Source organism: Cavia porcellus, unplaced genomic scaffold, assembly GCF_034190915.1.
Source record: "Cavia porcellus strain 051 isolate PalLab524CR breed Dunkin Hartley unplaced genomic scaffold, mCavPor4.1 scaffold_29, whole genome shotgun sequence".
In the NCBI taxonomy this organism is placed as follows: domain Eukaryota; kingdom Metazoa; phylum Chordata; class Mammalia; order Rodentia; family Caviidae; genus Cavia; species Cavia porcellus.
This window is the reverse complement of record NW_026947512.1, coordinates 48337290-48360790: the sequence shown is the minus strand read 5'-3', so window position 1 is coordinate 48360790 and position 23501 is coordinate 48337290.

The following is a 23501-nucleotide window of genomic DNA, read 5'->3' as shown; positions in this document are numbered from 1 at the left end:
AAGGCATCTAGAGATAAAAAATTTAAAATAAAAAGAGCATGTGAAAGAATATTTTTAGGAGAACCTCGGGTTGGATACCAGGTTCCTCTTTTTATCTTGTCTATGGTAGATTTGAGGGAACGATGTGCACGCTCAACAATGCCTTGTCCTTGAGGATTGTAAGATATACCCGTGGTATGGAGAATATTAAGGCATTTACAAAATTTGGCAAAAGAGGTACTAGTATAGCCTGGTCCATTGTCCGTTTTGAGTTGTTGAGGACATCCCAGAACTGAGAGAGCTGATAGCATATGGGCTATAATATGTTTAGTAGCCTCTCCAGTCTGGAGTGTGGCGAAGATGAAACCACTGAATGTATCAACACTTACATGTATATATTTTAGGTTGCCAAATTCATTAAAGTGAGTGACATCCATCTGCCATAAGGCATTGGGGATCAAACCTCTCGGGTTGACTCCCAGATGCTGAACAGGCAAGTGAACAGCACAAGAGGGGCAGTTTTTTACAATTTGTCTGGCTTGTTCCCGAGTAATTTTGTGGAGGAGGCGAAGGGTCTGAGCATTGAGATGGTGTAGCTGATGAGCCTGTTGAGCCTCAGATATCTTGGAGTCATCTATAGGCCCAGAGTGGGCCATGAATACCTGTGTCCGTGTGGCAGTATCAGCCAAGTGATTTCCCTGTGTAAGGGGACCTGGGAGGCTAGAGTGAGCTCGTAAGTGGCCAATGAAAAACTTATGACTGCGAAGCCGAATCACGTCCTGTAATTGTTTGAATAGGTCTGTAGCTGGGGAGGCATGGCTTATGTTTGCAACAGTTTCTAATAATGGAACAGACTGAGCGAGGTAGGCACTATCGGTGTACAAATTGAAGGGTTGGTTAGGATAAGCAGTGAAAACTGCAAGAATGGCCTGTAATTCAGCTAGCTGTGCGGAAGAGGTGTTTGTCTGAAGGGTAAAAACATTGTCTTGGCTTACATAAGCAGCCTTGCCAGAGGAGGAGCCATCAGTAAAAAACACTAGGGCATCAGAAAGGGGCTCTGAAGCTGTGATTTTGGGGAATACAAATGGATGACGGTTAGCAAAATCAACTAACTTATTTGGAGGGTAATGGTTATCAATGGTTTCTGAGAAGGAGGCTATAGCAATAGGCCATGCCTCAGTGGTCTGAAGTAACCAGTCCACTTGATCTTTGGTGAAGGGTTGAATGATAATATCTGGTTCTTTTCCATAATAACATTTTCCTAGCCTTCTGCCTTGAATTATCAGGTCAGAGACTGCGTGGTAGTAAGGCAATAATACTCTCTTTGGGGAAACTGACAAATGAAGCCACATAAGAGGAGCCTGTTGCCAAAATACTGCCGTGGGAGAAAGTTTTGTATTAAAAATGAGATAATGCAGTGGCCTATTATAATCTATAAATGAGACAGTTTGTCGAGCAATAGCCTCTTCTACTGCATGGAGTGTTTTTCTAGCATTAGGTGTAAGCTCTCGAGGGGAAGTTGGGTCAATGTCTCCTCGGAGGATCTCATAAAGGGGTTGCAGGTCATGTTTGGTCAATTTTAAATAGGGCAAAAGCCAATTAATATCACCCAGAAGCTTTTGAAAATCATGAAGTGTCTTAAGGCCATCAAGCCTTAGCTGAGGCTTTGGAGAAAACACCTGAGTGTCTCGTAACTGAAAACCCAAATATGTATATGGGTCAGTAAGCTGGACCTTGTCAGGGGCTATTTGAAGCCCAGCCTTTTGTAAGGCAGCTTGTAATGCCTGGTAACACTGTAAAGTTTGGTTTTGACTCTCTCCCGCCAAGAGGATATCGTCCATATAATGGGAGATATATATATCTGGCCAATGATCTCTAACTGGCTGTATTGCAGCCGCGACAAAAGACTGACATAGCGTTGGAGAGTTTGCCATACCTTGTGGTAAGACCCGCCATTGAAATCTCTGCATAGGGGCTCTAAAATTAATTGATGGAAGACTGAAGGCAAAACGCTTTTGGTCATTTGGATGTAAAGGAATAGAAAAAAAGCAATCTTTAAGATCAATGACAATTTTAAAAAATCCCAGAGGAATGGCACTGGGTGAAGGGAGTCCTGGCTGCAGATGTCCCATTAAGACCATGGTCTTATTTATTGCCCTAAGGTCTTGTAGCAGCCTCCATTTCCCTGACTTTTTCCGAATAACAAAGATGGGTGTGTTCCAAGGGGAATCACTGGGGACAATGTGGCCCGCATCTAACTGGTCCTGCACCAGCTGCTGTGCAGCTGCGAGCTTTTTAGAGGTAAGGGGCCACTGATCGACCCAAACAGGTTTGTCTGATAACCAAGTAATCTCTTTTGCATGGGCCGCAGGAAGGTCAATGACCCCTATTGAAAATGGCCTAGGCCTGCTTTAGAGGGGTTTGGAGTTGGGGAAATAGGCACTTTAATGCCTGAGCCTCGTTTGCCTAAACCTTGATTAGGAAGGAAGCCCTGAGTGAGCATTTGTTTGGTGACTACAGCATTGGGACTGCCCATCATCATTCCCATTTGAGTTAGCAAATCTCTGCCCCACAAGTTAAGGGGTAGCCCTTCTATAATATAGGGCTGTATGTGCCCCTGATTATTTTCACTATCATTCCAGGTAAGTAGACTGGCACTACGTTGTGGATTTTTAGATTGTCCAATCCCTTGTAAATGCGTCATAGTGGTTTCTAAGGGCCATGTGGGAGGCCAGTCCTCCTTTCTAATGACTGTTACATCAGCACCTGTATCTATGAGCCCTGAGAAACTTTTCCCATTAAGCAATAAAGACATAAGGGGTTTGTCTTTGGAAATGAATTGAGCCCAGTATATATCTGAGGATCCAAGGGAGGAATTTCCCCTGTAGGAAGCCACAGCTGCATTAGAAGTTTGAACTAAAGGCAGCAGCACCAACTGAGCAATACGTTGTCCTTGGCTAATGGAAACTAGGCCAGAGATAGAGGATACCATGACAACAATTTCGCCAGTATAGTCGTTATCTATGACTCCTGGAACAACTTGTAACCCTTTTAATATTGTGCTGCCGCGTCCAAGAATTAACCCACAAGTGTCTTTGGGAAGAGGGCCATAAATCCCGGTGGGGATGGCCTGTACTCCCATGTCAGAAGCTAATACTGTATTGGAGGCGGAACAGAGGTCCAGTCCTGCACTTCCTGGCGTGGCGCGGAGGAGGTTAGAAATGGATTGTTTTGTGCCTGGTCTTGTTGTGCCTGGTTGTTTTGTAGTGGGACAAACCTTAAAGCCCCGGAGGTCTGTCTGAGGGTGGGGGTCTGGGGCTGACCCCCAATCCCGTTTCCCTGCTGGGGGAGGGGATTGCCATCTGCATCTGTCTTTGACCTGCATTCGTTAGCCCAATGATATCCTCTTCTGCATTTTGGACATAGACTTGTAGGTTTTGGCCTTGAATTATTGTACTGAGACTTTTGGGCCATAGGGCAGTCTCTGACAAAATGGCCTGTCTGATCACATTTAAAGCATTTGCCATTATTTGTTTTCCCTCCTTGCTTGTGTGTGAGGAAGATTTCTTTTATAGCTGTAGCCATAGCTAAACCTTGATGATAGGCGGGGCCTATGTCAGCACACAAGCGAATATAACCCGAAAGGTCCTCTTTTTTTCTATAGGGTTTGATAGCAGCCTGGCAGGCAGGAAGAGCATTTTTATAAGCCAGTTGCCTAACAAGGCCAGTGTTATCTTCGGTGGTGCCGAAGAGACACTCAGTTGCCTGTAAGAGGCGATCAACAAAATCAGAGAAGTGTTCCTCAGGTTTTTGTTTTATTTTTGTCAGGGAAGAAGCAGCTCCACCAGAGGGGAGCCTTTGTCATGCTCTGCTTGCTGCCAGGGTGATCTGAGCAAAAAGACCTGCCTCATATCGCATTTGGGCTTGTTGTGTGGCATATCGGCCTGTTCCCATCAGCATGGGAAGGGTGTAATGATTTTTCCTGTTAGTATTGTCTTTAGCTAAAAGTTTACATTGGTCTTGGAATTCTACCTTCCAGAGCAGATAGTTGCCCCCTGAAAGTGTAGCTCTGGCTAAATCTCTCCAATCATTAGGCGTAATCCAGCCTTGGGTTAAAGAATCCAAGACCGCAAGGGTGAAGGCCGCTGTGGGACCATATTGAGATACTGCTTTTTTTAATTCTTTTAGGGCAGATACTGGGAATGGTGCATGGGCCCTATTGGCTCTCAGTGCTAGGGCCGATTGGTCTGTGTCTGTATCACTGCTATGCGAGTCAGAGTCATTTTCTTCCTCACTATTATCAGTTTCTATATCTCGTCTTTGTAGACGTGGTGGCTGTCTTTTTTTATTTCCCCTAGTTGTGGTAGTAGCTTGTATTTTATCTCTTTCATGTTCCTGACTTGGGGATTGAGTCCCGCGTCTAGTTCGCCTCCTTTGTCTCCCCCTTTCCCTAATTGATTTAATGTCGCCCTCTTGTGGACTGGCACTAGCTTGGGTGGGTTGAGTTGTCTCCCCACCATTGTGTAAGTTATCGTCACTCGCTCCAGCTTGGGCAACTTCTGTTACAGGAAACAATAAGGGATGTGTTACTCTCAAGGCCTCTGTATTGGGAGGGCAGGCAGTCTCTGTAACTGGGAACATCATTGTGGGCTGACCACCTGGTGACCCTGAGATAGGCGCTATCTTAGAGAGTGGCAGGCCCGTGACGGCCATCGTTCTAGGGGGGTTTGCATGCAAAGTTTGGAGCTCTAAGGAAAGCCTTTGTATATCCTTAGTCAGCTGAACCTGCTGTTGTAAATCATGAAATTGTTCCTCTAATGAGAGAAGGGCAGAAGACGGACCGGGTGGTCGCTGAAAACTGGTGGGTAGTTCTGCAGCAGCAGGAGCCATAACCCGGGGGGAATAGTATTGGGCAGCCTCTTCTGCTAATTGTGACCAATCAACTTCCTGGCCACTGGAAAGGTTAGGGTAAATAGGGCGGTATGGAGGAGGGGCCGTGGCGGCGCCATTTTGAGGACCCTCGTGGTCTCCAGACAAAGGGAGTGTCGGCACATCGCCATCTTGAATAGGCTCTGGGATCTCAAGGACAACAGAGCTGGGAGGGCTGGGTGCCTTAGATAGGACTGGTGGTGGCGGAGTACAATTGCGGGAGGCAGCTAACGCAGCCTCACCCTGGGCAAGCGTCTCCGCGAGCTGGGGATCTGCGTGACGTTGTGCCAGCAGCTCAGAGATTAAAGTCCAATATGAAAAAGCAGTTACAGGAACCCTTTTTGGACCAAAAACTTCATAATAGTCCTTAAGAGCATCTCCTACTCTATTCCACCTGTTTAAATTAATCGTACCCTCTAGGGGGAACCATGGACACACTGAATGTATGAACTGAAAATACTTTATTAGTTCTTTTGTCTTAACCTTGATCCCTCTAATCTTGAGAGCCTCCCTGAGGCCAGTCACGAACAATTCGTGCTCACTGAGTGCTTGTCCCATGTTAATGCCGTTCACCTACCGTGATTCAGGCGAGACGTAAGGTGGCCGTCTGCACAGATCACAGGAACAATGTCCTTGAATCAGTCACGCTGGCCAGCGCTTTACTCCTGTGAACGGTCCCGCGTCGTTATCCCTCGTGCCAGGTGAGGTCCCTTCGTGGTCGCCACTTGATCCGGCCTGCGGACCAATCTATGGGTCTCAACCTGGAGAGGGGATCGGGGATGGGGGCAGGACAAGAGAAAAGAGAGATGGAGACAGGATGAGATTCCAATCGAGTCTCGTTTATTTTTAAAATGGTTACAACTTATATAGGGTGGGGGCGGGCCATAGGCAGGAAGAAGGCTTAATCTGATAGGTCATCATCATATCCGGATATATGATGTAAGCAGGAGAGGATTATGGGTAATGTAGGCAGGCTGAAACAGGAAGTTTGTTTGTCATGTGCATTGCAGGCAAGGGGAGGATCATGGGAAATGTAGGCTGACACACAAAATGCCCTCAGGCAGGAGGGGCAGGGCAGCAGCAGCTATTCAAAACCGCTCCCTACAGTATGTCTTCTTTTGTTATTTTCAACCAGGTTATTTACTTTTTTGCTACTGAGTTTGGAGCTCCTTTTATGTTCTGGGTATTGTTCTCATCAGCTGCAAACATTTTCTACATTCTGTGGGTTGTCTTTCCACTCTGTTGATAGCTTTCTTTGTGGTGTGGAGGTTTTTAGTTTGATATAACTGTTAGTCAATCTTTGCTTTCATTTCTTGTGCTTGGGGGCCTTTTCCAGAAAGGAAATCCTTGTTCACTGCAATGTTCTGAAGCATTTTTCCAGTGTTTTCATTTTTTAGTTTCACAGTTTCAGGCCACACGTTTAAATTTTCCACACTTTTGGAGCTGATTTTTTGAATATGGTAAGAGATAGGGTCTGGTTTCCTTCCTTTGAGTATGACTATCCAATTTCCCACCATCAACTGAAAAGTTTGTTTTTCTCAAATATATGTTCTTAGCACTTTTGTTGAAAGTCAGTTGACTAGGATGTGTATGTTTACTTTGAGGCTCTTTGTTCTGTTCTATTGGTCTATGTGTCTTGTTTTATGCCAACGTAAACCTATTTTCATTACCACAGCTTTATAGTATATTTTGAAATCAGGTAGTGTAATGCCCTCTGCTTCATTCCTTATCTCAAGATTGCTTTAGCCATCCATGATTATTATTTTTTGTTTCCATGTGAATTTTAGGCATGTATTTTTCTAGTTTTCTAAAGAATGTCATTGGTATTATGATAAAGTTTATGTTAAACTTGCCCAAAGATTTCTTTTGGTACTAAAGACATTTTAATAATATTAATTTTTTAAATCAATGAACATAGGATGTCTTTCCATTTTTCTTGGGTCCTTTTCAACTTTCTTCCTTGATGTCATAATAGTATTCATTGTGAAACTCTTCAAACATTTTGGTTAAATTTATTCTAGATTTGTTTGTTATGTCATTATATCCATTTGCCTAAAATGAGATTTCTTTCTTGACTTTTTTATTATAGGTAATTTGCTGTTGGTATTCAGGGTGTGATTGAAACATATGGTGAATCTTTAAAATTTTGACAAACTTATAGTAAGAGATACACTGCAGTTAATGTTACTTAATATGTTCCCCTTTGCATCAAACATTTTATCTCATTATTTATTATTATTATTTTTTATTTAGAGAAAAAAGCAAAACTGAAAAAGGGTATAAATATTACAAAACTTAAGAAATCACTAGTTGATAAATTACATATTGCTATCTTAGAAATAGTTGCTCAAGTCACAAAATCAAAGCATAAAAAGTGGGTAATCAATGACAGTATAAACATTCTGTTTGATGAACTAACAAAAGCTTAGCATAGTTATGTATCTTGCACAGTTAAACATACAGTTATATCCTTTAGAGTACTTTCTTTCCTCTTCATTATTACAATATCTATTATACATTTTGATCTTATTGCTCTTTCAATTTTTTATTATTTTTTATACTAGGGAGACAATACAAATGTGAGTCTGACTTATTTAGCTTATGAGGATAGTCTCAAGTTGCCTCAAATTTACCTATAAAAGCCCCAAGATCATCCTTTTTATAGTTGAGTAATATTCCATTGTATAAAAATACATCTTTTTTCATCCATTCTGCATTTGATGGGTATTTGGTTGTTTCCAAGATTGAGCTAATCCAAATTGCATTGCTATAAACATGGGTGCAAATATATCAATGTGACATGACATTTTCAATTTTTCTGGGCAAATACTCAGGAGGGGAACAGCTGGATTGAATGGAATTTCCAATCCTAGATTTTTTGAGAAATCTCCATACTGATTTCCACAGAGGCTGCACCAGTCTACACTCCCACCAACAGTGGGCAAGTGTGCCTTTTTCTCTACAGCCTTGCCAACATTTGTTATCAGTGATTTCTTAATGGCAGCTACTCTTTCCAAAGTGAGATGAAATCCCAATGCTGTTTTAATTTGCATTTCTCAAATGACCAGTGATGGTGAACATTTCTTCATGTATTTGTTTGCCATTTGTGTATCTTCATCTGAGAACTGTGTGCTCATCTCAGATGCCCATTTTTGGAGGGAGTCTTTAAATTTGGGGCGTTTGATGTTTTTCAGTTCTTTATTCGTTCTGGATATAATTCCTTTGTCTGAGAGGCTCTTGGCTAAAATTCTTTCCCATTCTGTGGGTTTTCTTTTCACTTGGTTGATGATTCCTTTTGAAGTGCAGAAACTTTTAGGAAGATGAGATCCTAGTTGTTGCCATTTTTTCTTTGTAAAATTTCCTCAGGCCTCATTTTACTTTATGAAAAAATAAAACAAAATTGCAGAGCAAACTAATAAGTAAACAACAATGTTAATATGGTATCATTATCTTCAAAGTCCTGCTCTTGATGTCCTTCTTGTTTCTTTAATTGCTCTGTGGTTACTGCTTTAATCTTCCCCGTCACCCCACGCATTTATCGGTCACGGACATCTGATTTTGGGGAAGACCCAGAGATTGCATGGTATCAGATCCAGTGAGTAATATGGATGCAGGACCACTGTAATGTTTTATGAGCAAGGCTTTTTGTTGGATGGCAATTAGAAGTAGCATTTAGTGTTTTTTAGCACATCTCATTGAACTGCCTTTATATCTTAAGAATGAATTCCATTTAGTTATGGTGAAGAAGTTTTTAAAAAATTATTACATGTGTGTGATACATAATGACTACTTTCATTGTGGATATTTGTTACATGTATGCGACATGTCTTAGTTCTTTTTTTTATGTTCCCTTCCATTCCCTCATGCCCCTTCCCTCCATCACTTGATCTCCTTCCTATTTGCAGAAGATCAATTTCCCTGACTCCATTTATCTACCTTTAACTTTGCACTTAATTTATTGATACTTTGGTTTTCTCATGTAAGAGAAATTATATGGTATTTAAGCTTTCGTGTCTGATTTATTTTACTTAACATTACGGTCTCAAGGTGCACCCGTTTGCTTACAAAAAACTACAGTTTATCCTTCAGAGAGCACAGTAGTGCTCTATTTGCATACAAATGCCATGTTTTTTATCCAGTCAGCTGCTGAGGAACGTATGTCCCACTTCTATAGCTTAGCTAATATGAAGTGTGCTGCTATAAACATGGATATACATGTATTACTGCAATATGAGGTCTTAATTCTTTTAGGAAGGTAACTAGAATAGAAATAGCTTAGTTAAATGACATTTCTAGTTTTAGCTCTCTGAAGGGATATCATACTGATTTCTATAGTAGCTGTGCTCATTTGCATTCCAACCATCAACACGTGAGTCAAGCTCAAGCCCTCCCATCCACCAGTGTAAGCAAGTAGTCCCGTGCCAGATGTGCCATGTGTCCCAGACACAATCGGGCAGACCCTTTCCCGGTGCGTGTAAGCAGTTCAGGACCAGATGTGAGGCAGCCGGCAGGTCTGTGCTGCGTGTATGGTGACTCCTGCCCCCACCGATGCGAGCAAGCAGGCCCAAGCAGGATAGAGTGCAGCCCTGACACAAGGGCACAGCCAAATCCAACTCTGCCGACCCCAAGTCAGCTCTACATTTTGCTTCCCTTTGATACAGGATGGTGGAGATGAGGACTAACTAACAGACCTGATCCTGGACAACAATACCACCGAGGGAGAGAAGGTAGACAAAGCACTTCAACCCCCAGCCCATGGCCTACATCCCACAGACACTAGAGGGCTGATCATGTTTCTCTACCAATGGGAGAGAGAACATGCCTTCGCTAGGATGGCAACCACAGTCTGGGGTGAATGGACAGAGGGGCTCTGTTGCAGGAAGGGCACCTCAAAATCCCTTAAAGAGAATCTCCTTTAAATCTTCCTTAAATCTCCTAGGCAGAGAAAATCATGACTGGTTGGATCCCAAGAGCACAGATCTTGGAAAAAGACTACTCCTTCAAAACGCAGGAATCTTCTTGACTCAATCTTTTTTTGACTTCTCTGTTTTTTTTTTAAATATATCTTTCCTTCATCAAGATTTTTGGAGGTTTTTTTCTTTTTCTTTTATTTTAGTTTCTTTTCTCTTATTCCTTTTCAACATTTTTCTTTTAAATTTTTCTTTTATGTCTTATATTTTGTTCTCTATTAATCTTTTATCTTCTTTTTCATTCTTTACTGTAATTATTTTTAACACTATTAACTATCTTTTACTCCTCAAAAGGACCTCCTATCTTACTTTTCTCTCCTAATGTCTCATTGATTAATTTTTGAATATTGGTTTTTCATTCTCCAGTTCCTCATCTCTACTAGTATAAATACTAAGCTTTATGAATGTCTAGATAGTTAGCTTTATGCTGTTGCCATTGAACATTGTTCTATTGTTAGTAGAGGTAACATTTAGTGGATTGTCCCATTTAGTAGATTTTAATGTAGTTCAATATTTGATTTGTGTTAGTTTTTATACTGTAATTATAGGTCTCTTTTCCATGGTTGAGGGGAGCAGAGTTAATGCTGATTTTGTTGCTACACCTAATGTGACATAGCTGATGCTATTAATGGGTTTTCTGTAGGATGACACTATCCAGATTTTTTGGTGTCATTAATGGTAGTGTGGTCCATTCCTGGGGAATCGGCTACGGGACCAAATGCATCACAATGTCCCATCTCAGGCAAGACAAACAGTTGGATTCTGGTACAGAGGCAAAGACCAATAGGTAGTCATGTCCCAAAATATAAAAGAGGACCCTGTATTAGAAACAAAGCTTCTCACTACAATGAACTGCAAAACTTGCCATAAAAGCAAACAAAAACTAGAAACATGAAAACATAAGCCAACACAATGTCACACCAATCTCCCAGCTTCCCCAAATCTGACCCGTGGAGCACTGAATGGTAGGAAACCAAAGCAATACACCCAGGTTACTTGAAATGACATTAGGGAGATAATGAAACAGATCTTCAAGGCATTTGGCAACTTCACAGAAGAGATAAACAGATATTGGATCAAATAAAACAATCCACAGGTCTACAAAAAACAACAATAAAATGCTAACAGAGCTAAAGCAATATGATGAAAAACATGAAAGACCACCCTAGAAAAGAAATAGTCTATAGAAAGCCTCCAAATATGGGGTCGGGACTGAAAAAACAAAAAAGAAAGGCTCCAAGTAGAAATTTAGGAGGTTAAAAATTCTATGAAAAGTATGAGAAGCAGAAGTGATCACTGTGAGCAGAGCATTTTAGCACTAGGAGATAAGCTTATTATTATTGGTGACCAATTAAAGAGGAATACTTTAAAAACAGCAACAGAACATAAAAATGGATCCAAAACCTCCTAAATGCTTCAAAGAAGACTAATTTAAGATTAATTTGAACTAGCAAAAAAACAGCAAGTAGCTAAAATAGAAGAAAAAACAATGAAATAATAGTAGAAAACTTTTCCAATAAGGAGAAAATTTTAACATATAGATAAAATATTTTTCCAATAAAGGAAATGAATTTAACGTATAGATAAATTAGGAATGTAAAACCTCAAATGTGGACAATCAGAATGGAATCTCTCCATAATATATCATTGTGAAAATCCCAGAAGTCTAACACAAGAACAGAATCTTCAATGCAGTGAGACAAAAGCAACAAACAGAGGAAAACTCACTATAATTACAGCAGGTTTCTTGGCACAAATCTCAAAGTCCAGGAGAGCTTGGAGTGAAGTATTGCAAGCCCACAAAGAAAACAATTTCCATCCCAGGCTGATATATGCTGCAAAACTATCTTTCAATATTGATAGAGAATTAAGAAGTTTTTATGATAAACAGCATGGAAAGAAATTCACAATCACAAAACCAGCACTCAAAAAATCTTCAGGGATATGCTACAGAGAGACAATGAAGCCAATGAGGACAAAAGGTCTAACTGAATACACCAGGTAGGGTGAGCAGGAAAAGGAAAAGGTAAGGAAGGAGCAGAGGAAGATACTGCAATGTAAGGAGTAAGTCAGTACCTGTCAGTGATAACTCTCAGTGTGAATGACCTCAGTTCACCAACCAAGACATCATTTGGCAGAAGGATCAAAAAGCAAAATCCAATACAAGAAGCACAGTTAACCCGCCCCCCAAGCTCATAAACTAAAAATCCAAGGATGGAAAAAAATTCCACATAACAGGATCCCTCCCCTACAAAAAAACCCACCAGGTGTAGCTATCCTATATTCAAAATGGCCTTGAAGCCAAAACTTATGAAAAGAGGCAAAGAAAGTCACTACAGATTGTTTAGGGAACAATCCAACAGGAAGTGATAAGAGTTATTAACATACATATGGTGAAGAAGGGTGCGTCCAACTTCATAAATCAAGTACTACTGGGCATAAAACACCAGATAAATATTAACACTTAATGTTGAGGGTAACCTCAATATCCTTACATCACAAATAAATCAACTAGACAGAAAATCAACAAGCATATATCAGAGTTCAATAAAACCTTTAAACAAATGGATTTAATAGATATCTGCAGAGTGTTACATCTAAAAACAATGCAAAACAAAACGTAGTATACATTTTTCTCAGGAACACATGGACTTTCTCCAAAATAGGCCACATACTAGCTAATAACACAAGCTTAGGAAAATGAAAAAGAGCTGAAATTATCACAGGTACATTGTTATATCATAGCACAAGGAAACTAGAAATCAGTGACAAAATCAAACAAACCAGGAATTATCCAAATGCAGGAAAGCTAAACAATATCCTTTTAAAGAATTTTATTTAAAAAAGAAAAAAAAAAAAAACAGAAAAGAAAAGCAAGAAACAAAAGAGACAAATAACAATGACAAATCCAAAACAACAATATAAGCTTCCAAAACAAGATGATATTAAACAATGGTTGTTACATTGCATATTGTTATCTTCCAAAGAGTTACTTAGATTAACAGATATAGGCATGCAAAATTGATCTAATCATATGAGTATTAACTGTTATTTTTCAAGAACTAATACAATTAGTAAAATAGTCATATTAGCTAATATACACACACAAATTTATATCTTTGTCCTTGTTTTTTTTTTGTTTGTTTGTTTTTTGTTTTGGTGCTGGGAATCAAACTCAGGACCTTGTACAGTCACTTATCCCACTGAGCTATGCCCTGGCACTAAACAATATCACTTACATGAACAATGGAATACAGAAGAAATCTAAGGAGAAATAAGAGAGTTTCTAAAACTAAATGATAATGCCAGTGCTACACACAAGAATTTATGAGACACAATGAAAGCTGTCCTGAGGGAAGTTTAAAGCTGTGAATTCTCACAATACAAAACGGAGCATGTCCTAATATGAAATCTTGTGCTGCACTTTTAGGTCCTAGAAAAACAAGAACAATCCAAACCAGCTTGAAAGCTAGACAAGGAAGATCAGAGAAGAGGTCAATGAAATCGAAACCAAAAGACACAATTCATCTATGAGCCAAAGAATTGATTCCTTGAAAGAATAAACAAAATAGACCAACCCTTAGCCAATCTAAACAAAAAAGTAGAGAAAAGGTGCAAATCCATGTGATTAGAAATGAAAAAAGGGAATCATGTGACACCACCAAAGTAAGAAAAGATTATTAACAACTACTTTTCAAACTTGTATGCCAACAAATTAGAGAATTCAAAAGAGATGGGTGGATTCCTGGATGCATATAAATTATCAAAATTGAACCAAGGAAACTAAAAAACGCTGAATAATTCATTAAGAGACAATAAAATTGAGTCAGAAAAAAAATCCACCAAGTGATAAAACCTCAGGGACTCACTGTTTAATTCTACAAAAACTTTAGGGAAGACTTGGCACCAATAGTGCTTTAGGCTGCAATGACATTGCAAGGGAAGGAATACTCCCGATGACACTGCTGGAAGCTGCTATTACCCTGATTCCAAAACCAGACAAGCATCCAGCCAAAACAGGAAGTACAGACAAACGTCTTTTTTTTTTTAAATTTTTTATTTTGAAAGTTATACAACAGAACAATGTTGAGGGTAACCTCAATATACTTACATCACAAATAAATCAGAATAAAGCCAACTAAGATCGTACGTGAAACTGGCACAGAACTTCACAGCAGGTTACCGGGATAACAGTAATAGGTATCACAGTATATTGTGTTATCTTTATAATAGTTGTTCTTTTGATCCCATATATCAAAGTGAGATGAAATATATAACACTATAGAACTTATCAAAACAGAATATTGAATAGAGTAGTACCATTAATCAGAAAAGAGCAAAGCAGTAATTAAAATGTTTGCCTTCAAAGAGATGGTAGAAGGAAGTCCCCCTTATTTGCTATGGTCAACCTCCCAGGAGATGCTCAGATTTCTGGTTCCCGCTTGCTAATGGGCGGGGGGAGGAGGAGGAGAAGGGGGAAAGGGGAAGTGGGATATTTGACTCCAGGCCGTGTAGCAGTAGGTTCACTATTGCTAAGCAGGGAGGCAGAATGGTTATTTGTTTTCACAGCGTCCTCAGTTCCAACATGGCGTGGATCTCAGGAGACACTGCTGGTTCTCCCCCTGGAAGGGCTGCAGTCTGCCACCCTGCCTCCGCTTACCAGGGAGAGGAGGTTCTGGCTTGGCTTCCCAGAGTCCTAAGTTCCAACATGGCGTGGGTCTCAGGAGACACTGCTAGTTCTCCCCCCACAAACGTCTTTAATGAATACAGACACAAAATGCTCAACAAGTTATTGTCAAACAGAATGCAGTGAATCACACACACACACACAAATCATATATTATGACCAAGTAGGCTGCATGCCAGGGAGGCAATAACAAATGCAAGGATGGTTCAGAATCCACAAATCAGTAAGTGTAATGTATCACATAAACAGAAGCAAAGATAAAAGTCATATAATCATCTTGATAGACACACAAAAAGCCTATGATGAAAATCCAATTCCTTTAACAATAACAATCCTAAAGAAAACAGGTATAGAAGGGCCTTACTTGCAACAGGTAAGAACCATTTATGATAAATCTATTGCCACCTTTATATTAAATTGAGAAAAAAAACAAAAGCTTTCTCTCTAAACCCAGGAGCAAGGCAAGGATGTCCACTATCACCACTTGTGTCCAAAGAGTACTTAAAACCCTAGTACAAGTAATTAGGCAAAAAAGTAATGAGGTGAGAAAAAAGAATAAAAAAGTATGGAAACAAAGATGACGTGATCCTCTACATGAAAGACCTAAAAAAAACTACCAAGGTATCATAGAATTAATAACTATATTGGTAATGAGCAGGATACAAAATCAACACGTCAAAAAATTAAGTGTTCTTATATGTTAAGAATGAAACCCTGAGAAAGAAATTAGGAAAAAATACCATTTACAGTAGCACTGAAAAAAATTAAACACTTAGGAATTTAATCCACATAAATGAGAGAAAGACTACTACAATAAAAAAAGTGCTCTGAAAAAGAAATGGAAAGTGACATCAGAAAAATGTAAAATATCACCTTTTCCAGCATAGGCAGAATCAGTACAGTAAAAGCGATCATACTTCCAAAATTGGCATAGAAATATAACATGGTCTTAAAGTACCAAGAGCATTCCTTCACAGAAATGTAGAAAACAATCTTAAAATTCACACAAAGCCAGAAGAGATCCAGAGTAACAAAAGCAAATATGGATAAGAGCAAAGCAAGAAGCATCAAAATTCCAGACTCGAAGTTATATTAAAAACTACAGTGATAAAAGCAGCATGGTACAGGTACAAAACAAAACAAAACAAAACAAAAACAAAAAACAACCGCAGAGATCAGTGGAATAGAATAGAGGATGCAGAAACAACCCCAAGCACATTAAACTATTTGCCCTTTTACCAAGCAGTCAAAAACATGTGCTAGAGTAAAGATAACCTCTCTATTAAATGTTATTGGGAAAACTGGCTATGCACAGGAAGAAGATAGATTCATGTTTCTCATCATGCTAAATGAAAATAAATGGTGCCTGTATCTTTTGATAAACTTGTCATTCATGTTTTGAATTAGTCTGGTCATTCCTTCCAATTTTTTGTTTCTCCCATATCTACAGGATCAGTTTGTATGTGTGTTCTATTTGGGGGTTAAATCGTCTTCGGACTCACCAAGTTTCTTTTCTTCCATTTACTTTGGCTATCTGATATTTGCTTTCCTCTCCCTTGCTGTCCTTCGGATCTGCTTTGGGAGAGTTGGAAGTCTTTGGGGGCATTTTGTTGCCTTGTTTTTTCAAGTTCCTACTTTTTTGTGGCTGTTGCTGAGGGCTGAAGTAGAGTGCAGAGTTCTTGTAGTTGGTATGAGAATCTCTTCTGGTGAGTTCCATTTTCCAGTAAAGTGTTCTTGGCTTTATTTGTCTGGAGATGTTGTTCACTCTTTCAATCTATTTAATTTCATTGGGTTGGAACCTGTCATTATATTGTAAGGAGAGAATTTTTACTGCTTATATCAGATCAACAGATGTGATCACACTTCAATCACATGCACTGAAACTTGTTTTTGCACTTTCACCCTTTATCAATGCCCCTTGCTGTCTATACACCTGACAGCGAACCTCATGTAGAGCTTTCAGTGATACAAACAGCATGGTTTGGCACATGTGCCAGAGGTCCACCACCACTGCTTTGTACTGTACTATAGCAGCTCATCTGCTATGAGAATGGAGAAGGTCAGGGAAGAGGAGGGAGAAGGGGAGAAAGAGCATGCTAAGTCGGTAAGAGGAGAGGCAGGCAGAAAAATATTAATAGGTAAAAAACTGATAAAGGCTCAGTTGGTTGGAGGTCTTCTATACTTGACATAAAGGGCTAGTGTTGAGAGATTTCAAGCAGTATTTGTCCAGCATGGGAGAGGGGCTTATTTTGGTTTTTCTAGCTCCTTGAAATGATGTGATAGGTTACTTGGCATCTTCTTTTCTTTTCTTTTTTTTTTTTTTTTGATGTATAAAGTCATTGAAGTAAACTTTGCTTGTTATGTCCCATAGGATTAATACATTATCTGTCCATTTCCTTGGTGTGTGGCTCAGTTGTGTAGAATGTGCTTAGCTTGTACCAGACTCTGGGGAGCTGTGTTCGATTCCCATTACTAAAGCCAGTTTAATTTCCATGTGTTTATATAGTTTCCAAAGTTTTTCTTACGTGATTTGTAACTTTATTGCAATGTGGTTAAAAAGATAGTCAATATTATTTCAATTCTAAAATATTTTCGAGACTTGTTTTGTGATCTATAATGTCTGTTCTGGAGAATGTTTCATGTGCTGTTGGGAATGTCTGTTCTGTAATGTTGGACGCAGCATTCTGTAGATGTTTTTAAAATCCATTTGGTCAAGGTTGTAGTTTAACTATGTTGTTGAATTTCTGTCTACATGAATCATCCACTGCTGAAATGCAGTAATAAAGTCCCTTACTATTATTGTATGGGAGATTATATGTCATTTTACATCTATTAATATTTGCTTTATAATGTTGAGAGTTCCTATATTGGTTTCATAGATTTAAAGTTATTCCTTTTGTACAAAAGTATCCTTTGTCATTATTATGAACTTCTGTTACTGTTTAGATCTATAGATGCCAAGAGATGGAGGGATAGGTGGAGGGAAAGTAGGAGGAAGGAAAACATAAAGAATTAGGCTGTGTTATGTACATGTACCAATTCTCCATGATGAATATAATAATTATGTGCTGCAATTATCTATTAATAAATATAAAAATCAAAATAAAAAATGCACTCAAGAAAAAATCTAAAATGTCCTTTAAAATCTCATGGGTTTAGAGGTAGGGTTCTGGAAGTGATTAGGATTACACTATCAGCAGGTAATTTAACACCAGCTGAACTGAATCAGTGAGGTGCCCAGCATAGAGGGTCCCCCTGAGGAAAGTTAGCAGCATAAAGGAGAACTGGAGAAGTGAGCATTGTGGGTTCTCCTAAATGTTGTTGATATTTGGAGCTGTCAGTTCTCCTGGAGGAGCTTGTTTGCTGGCATCCCTGATATGAACTCAGCTGTTATCATTGGAAGAGCTTGGGACCTTGTCGCTGAGAATAGCTGTGGTTCACTTTGGGGGAGCTCTGATCCTTACTTTGAGCATCACTTCTTGGGTCTGGTGGGGAAGATTTGTGCTGTTCAGTCTCCAGGAGAAGCTTGTAACTCTGGCTTCTTGATATGAACTCAGCTGTTCTCATCATAAGAGGAATTTGGGACCTCACAGTTGCTGAGGATGGCTGTGGTACTTTTTGGGGGAGCCCTGGTCCTTATTTGAGTGTCGGTTGCTTCCTGGATCCAGTGCAGATCCCTCAATTTACTGGCATAGATCCTTTACCCCACAGACTTTCTAGCCATCACCATTGACCTTGGGGCCTTTCCAGTGCAGATCTGCGAAATAAACTTGCATGAGTTATTGTTGTGGGTTCTAGGTCTCCATTTGGACTCATGGAGGGCATTGTCATGGGCTCTAAGTTTTCAGCTGAACTTGTGAAGGTTATTACCATGAGATCCAGACCCTCGGCTGGATTTACTAGGTCTTTAATGTATGGACACATTTCCTGTGCTTTCTTTGTATTTGTCTCCTGGATCACCATTATAAATGATACTATCAACGCTGTGTCCTGTATATAATTGTTTTTCTCGCAATCCCCTAACTACAGCATGGAGAGCTGTACACTATTTATGAATTCACTGCTGAATGTGTGATCAGGTTGTGTGGCCTTGTTGGAACCGTCATTTGAAGGTGCAAACTGGAAAGGAATATTCTTGTCTCTAGCCACCCCTCGCCCCAGCCACTAAGTGATGAGCAGCTTTCTTTCTCCACACACTTCTGCCATTTGTTCCATTATGTCCAGCCAGTTAGGGACTGACTTGAAACTGTGAGCCAAATTAAAGCACTCACTCTTTAAGATGCATGTCTGTCAGTTATGGTATCTCTGTGATGGGAATGCTGACTATTACAGTATCCATAGCTCTTTTTATTGCTTTCGACTTGAAGTCTATTTTATCACATATCAAAACAGCTACTCTTGTTCCTTTTGGATTCTATTTGCATGAAATGTTTTGTTCTGTCATTTCACTCTCAGTCTATTTGAGGTGTCCTAGAAGTAAGTAAGTTTCTTGTTAGTAAAATATAGTTGGATTTTTCAAAAATCCATTAATCAATCTATATCTTTTAATTGGTTTAATGCATATGCAGTTATGGTAATTATAGACAGATTTTTTTTTAACCACAGCCATTTGTGACTTGTTCTAGTCTTATGGTAGTTCTTTTCTTTCTCTCTCTCCTAAAGTCTTCCTTTTTTGTAGCAGTATATTTAAAAGAAGTGATTTACTGTGACTCTCTATTTTTTATCTATTAAATATGTCTAGTTGTCTTAAGGAATAGAAAAACATCTTTTGATTATCATAAGCTATTCTGATATGATAGGAATAAAATATAATCATAAAGATTAAAGAAACAAGAGGAAAATATACTAATTAAAATTTATATTCATATTCTCTTCTCCCCACATTTAAAATTTTTGGTGTCTCATCTTACATCTGTCTATATTGCCCATATCTTAACATATTATTACCATTGTTTTCTTTTTATCCTGAAAATATGAACGGTTTATGTACATTTACAATACTAAAACATTCTGAATTTATCTGTATAGTTTCTCTTGCCTGTGAGTTTTGTACCTTCAGATTTTTTTCTTCTTACTCATTAGTATATCTTTCTTTCAGTTTGAGAAAAGCCCTTTAGTGTTTCTTGTGGGTCAGGTTTGAGTGAGATATACTCAGATTTCACTGGACAATGTCCTTATCCTTTCATTTTGAAAAGATAACTTTGGTGGGGACAGTATTCTCAGTTGATGATTTTTTTCCTTCAATATGAAAAATCGGTGTTACTCTCCTGGTCGGCAAAACTTCTGCTGAGAATTCTTCTCAGGGAAATCAGAGCGCTCTTATGTATTGCTTTTTTAATTTGCTGCCATGCTTTTGACTCTTGAGAGCTTGTTTATAATAGATTTGATGCCATTAAATCTGCTTGATGACTTCGATTTTATAACACCTGGATGTTTGAGACTTTATCTAGCTTTGGGAAACTTTCCATTGTTAACTCCTTGAACTTTCTATTCTTTGAACAAGATTTCTATCCTCTTGGAAGTCTAAAATCCTTAAATCCTAATAGCCCACATATTTACTGTTTCCAAAACATTTTAGAATTATTATAAGATTTTTCATCTTTCTTTTACTTCCAAAAGTGTGTTTTCAAATAGCCTATATTTAAGGCCACCCATTCTTTCTTCTGTTTGATTTATTCTGCTGTTGATGTCTTCTGTCATATTTATTTTGCTTTGTGTAGTTTTCAGCTCAAGGACTGCTATTTGATTAAAAACTCCTATCTTTCTATAATGCTTGTGTATTTAATTGTTTCTCTGTTTTTTGTTTATTGAGTTTGTTTTTAAAAATTTTAAAAAACCTTCCCTTTATGAGTTCACACGTGTTAGTTATGGCTGATTTCTGCTGCCTTATTTTGATCATTAGGAGAGGTCACATTTCTCTGAAAGTTTCTGATGCTTGTTTGTGTGTAATATCATTGAGCGTCCGAGGGTTAGCTAATTATTCCAGTCTTATGTCTATCTTTCAACTAAACCAGTTTGCTTATTTTCTCTGAAACTCAAGTCATTTCTTTGATTTGAGCACTGAATGATAACTTGAATTCAGATTTAATGAGTTCGCTGTCATGTGTTGTAACTGTTTCAGCACTAGAGGGCAATCCAAGCCCAAGTTTCTTCCAAATACTCATTTGGTTTGTTATTCAGTGTGAATCAGGGGATTATATAAAAGATAGTGCATTACCACAAGTGTCTCCCTGGGCTAAGTGTAGGTCTCAGTACCATATCCACAGTTGCCACCCTGTAGTCAGGCTCTGTAGGATTCTGCCTGGTTCAGGAAAAAAACCATTGTGAGGGAATCTGTAATGTTGTGTTATGATTTATACCCACAGATCACTGAGCCTAGCATAATGTTTGGGTTGGATCAAAACTCACATTGCTATGGGTTGCCTGCTGTTATGGTAGACTTGTGTTCCAAGACTATTATGATTAGCCACAGCTGATATTTGCTGGAACATAAGTTCAATAGGTGGTATTTGTGGTCCTGTAAGTGCTCCAGAAATTCTGTCCATGAGAGCAGACTGCAAATGGGAATTGTTAGGAACACCAAAAGTGTTTGATTTTACTTGCCTGGCACTGAATTATAAGCCAAAATCCTATACCTCCCACTGTGTCCTATTTCCAAGGAATAGAATCTTGTTCATACCATGTAGCCTGAGCCTAGAGTAGTGTTGGTGAATACAGTTAGTTAATCACCGACACTAATGTTAAACTGGATCACAGCTTAGCAACAGAACTTCAAGGACCTTCATAGTATCAGGGGTATGACTAGACTTGAGCCACAGCTGGATGGAAGTCAGGCTTAAACATGAGTTTTCCCTATGAAGGCCAAGTCTCTGATGGGTGCTGGGCAGGTCTATAGGCTCCATCTCTGAACATCAGTCTGGGGATAGCTGTATGGAGGGGTGTTGAAGGAGACAGTCCTTTGGCCACCAAAGCTGAGGACAAACTTGTCACACCTGACTCAGTTGAAGGATCTTGCACAGTCTTGAGAGTGTGTCCTGGACCACCCCAAGCTTAGCAATGATATAGACCAAAGTGTAAATCTTTCTCATAAGGTAAAGGTTTCTATCCATTTCCAGAGCAGGTCTGGAGACTCCATCTTGTTGGGAGCCGCAGCCCCGAGCCCGGTCGCCTCACTTGGCGGACGTGAGGCCTGTAGTAAAGAGTGAAGCCTGAGGTAGATTGCCCCTCCCATCGAGCACGTTAGTTTCCTGCTTACCGCGTAAGCAACCCGCTCAACAATATAGTCTGCCTGGCAACTGATGATGTTAGCCAATCAGCTTGCCTTGCTCACTTTAACATGATTGGACACTGTATCCGTATATATACTGGTGCCACCCCTGGGGGGGAAGAAGCCAGGTAGAAGCCCAGAAGTAGAAGCCCAAAAGGAGCCGCGGAGAGCGGACCGGTAGAGGCTTTGGGGCAGACTGAAGCACAAAAGGAGCCGCGGGGAGCGGACCAGAGGAGGCTTCAGCTGGGAGAACCCAGGGCAGGCTGTACGGAGAAGGAAAATAAAAAGAAAAGGTTGTCCACTACCAGACTTTGTCGTGTGTCCTTCCTGCCGGCCGGGAGCGGACATCGACATTTGGAGGCCCGCCCGGGGACTGATCACCCCCGAGACGTGACAGCGGACAACGCTCCAGTACAGAGCTGCGAGACAGGTGAGTTGGGGATAAGCCTGGGCTCTGGGTGGCGCGCACCTACAGGGCTTTTAGACTCCCCTCAGGCTCACGCGTAAGTGGCGGATTCCTTGGGCCTCACGCGGTGACTAACATATTAAAAAATGGGAAACATGCTAGGTAGCAACACTAAGAGCGAGGGTGGTTGTGGAGAAAGCTCTCAAGAGCTTACAAAAGTACGCAGGGTATCTGAGCAGGCCCAGTCAGGGAGCTCCCGAGAGGGGCCCGTCAAGGGGAACAAAGATGCTAAGGAGGAGGACGGGGCTCTAGCCTCGGAGTCGTCTGACTCCGAGGCCGAGGGAAAGTTGAATGGCAAGGAGGCCAAAGAGACCAGCTGTCAGGAGCCCAAGTCGCTCGATAAGGAGTCACAGGGTTCTTTTCCAGCGTTGCGCCGCGAATTGCGCTCTGCTCAACCTGGTCTGCGGAGGAGTAGAGAGCTCCTGAGCGCTCCCCGGCGCGAGAGGGAGGCGATCCCTCGCCACGAGGCGGCCGCCTGGGAGCTCCCTCCCCTTTCGCCAGAACAGGAAGTGATGCACGGGCCCCCATTTTCCGCCCAATCACGGCCGCCGTCTTATGCTCCGCCGCCGGCGGGTCGGTATTTTTACAGGCGGCTTTGGCAGGGGGGACGCTTGTCTCATGAGGTACATCCACCTGGGATAGATAGTGGCCCCTACGGGATATTTCCTGTACAAGTAGCTATGGGCCAGGGACGCAATGTATGGGAGCCTTTTGAGATAAAGCAGATTAGAGAACTTAAAAATGCAGTTACAACCTTTGGGCCGACTGCGCCTTACACCATTGCCATGCTGGAGAACCTGTCTTCTGGGCCCCTCACCCCCGCGGACTGGATTCAGCTGGCAAAGGCGTGTCTGTCCTCGGGTAATTACCTGGATTGGCGAGCCTGGTACGCAGAGTTCTCTGCAGAGCAGGCTGAGAGAAACGCCAATCGGGGAAACCGGGGGTGGAACAAAGAAATGCTTATGGGAGAAGGTCGGCACGCTGATGATCAGACTCAGTTCCCCGGCGCTGTCTATGAACAAATCAATGCCATAGGGCTCCACGCCTGGAAGCAAGTAAGTGGTGCCGGAACAGCCTCCTTGTGTCTTTCAAAAATAATTCAGGGTACCACAGAGCCATTTGTTGACTTTGTGGCCCGAATGCAAGATGCTGCCGATAAGATATTCTCTGATCCGGGAGTGGCTCGACCGCTGGTAAGGCAGC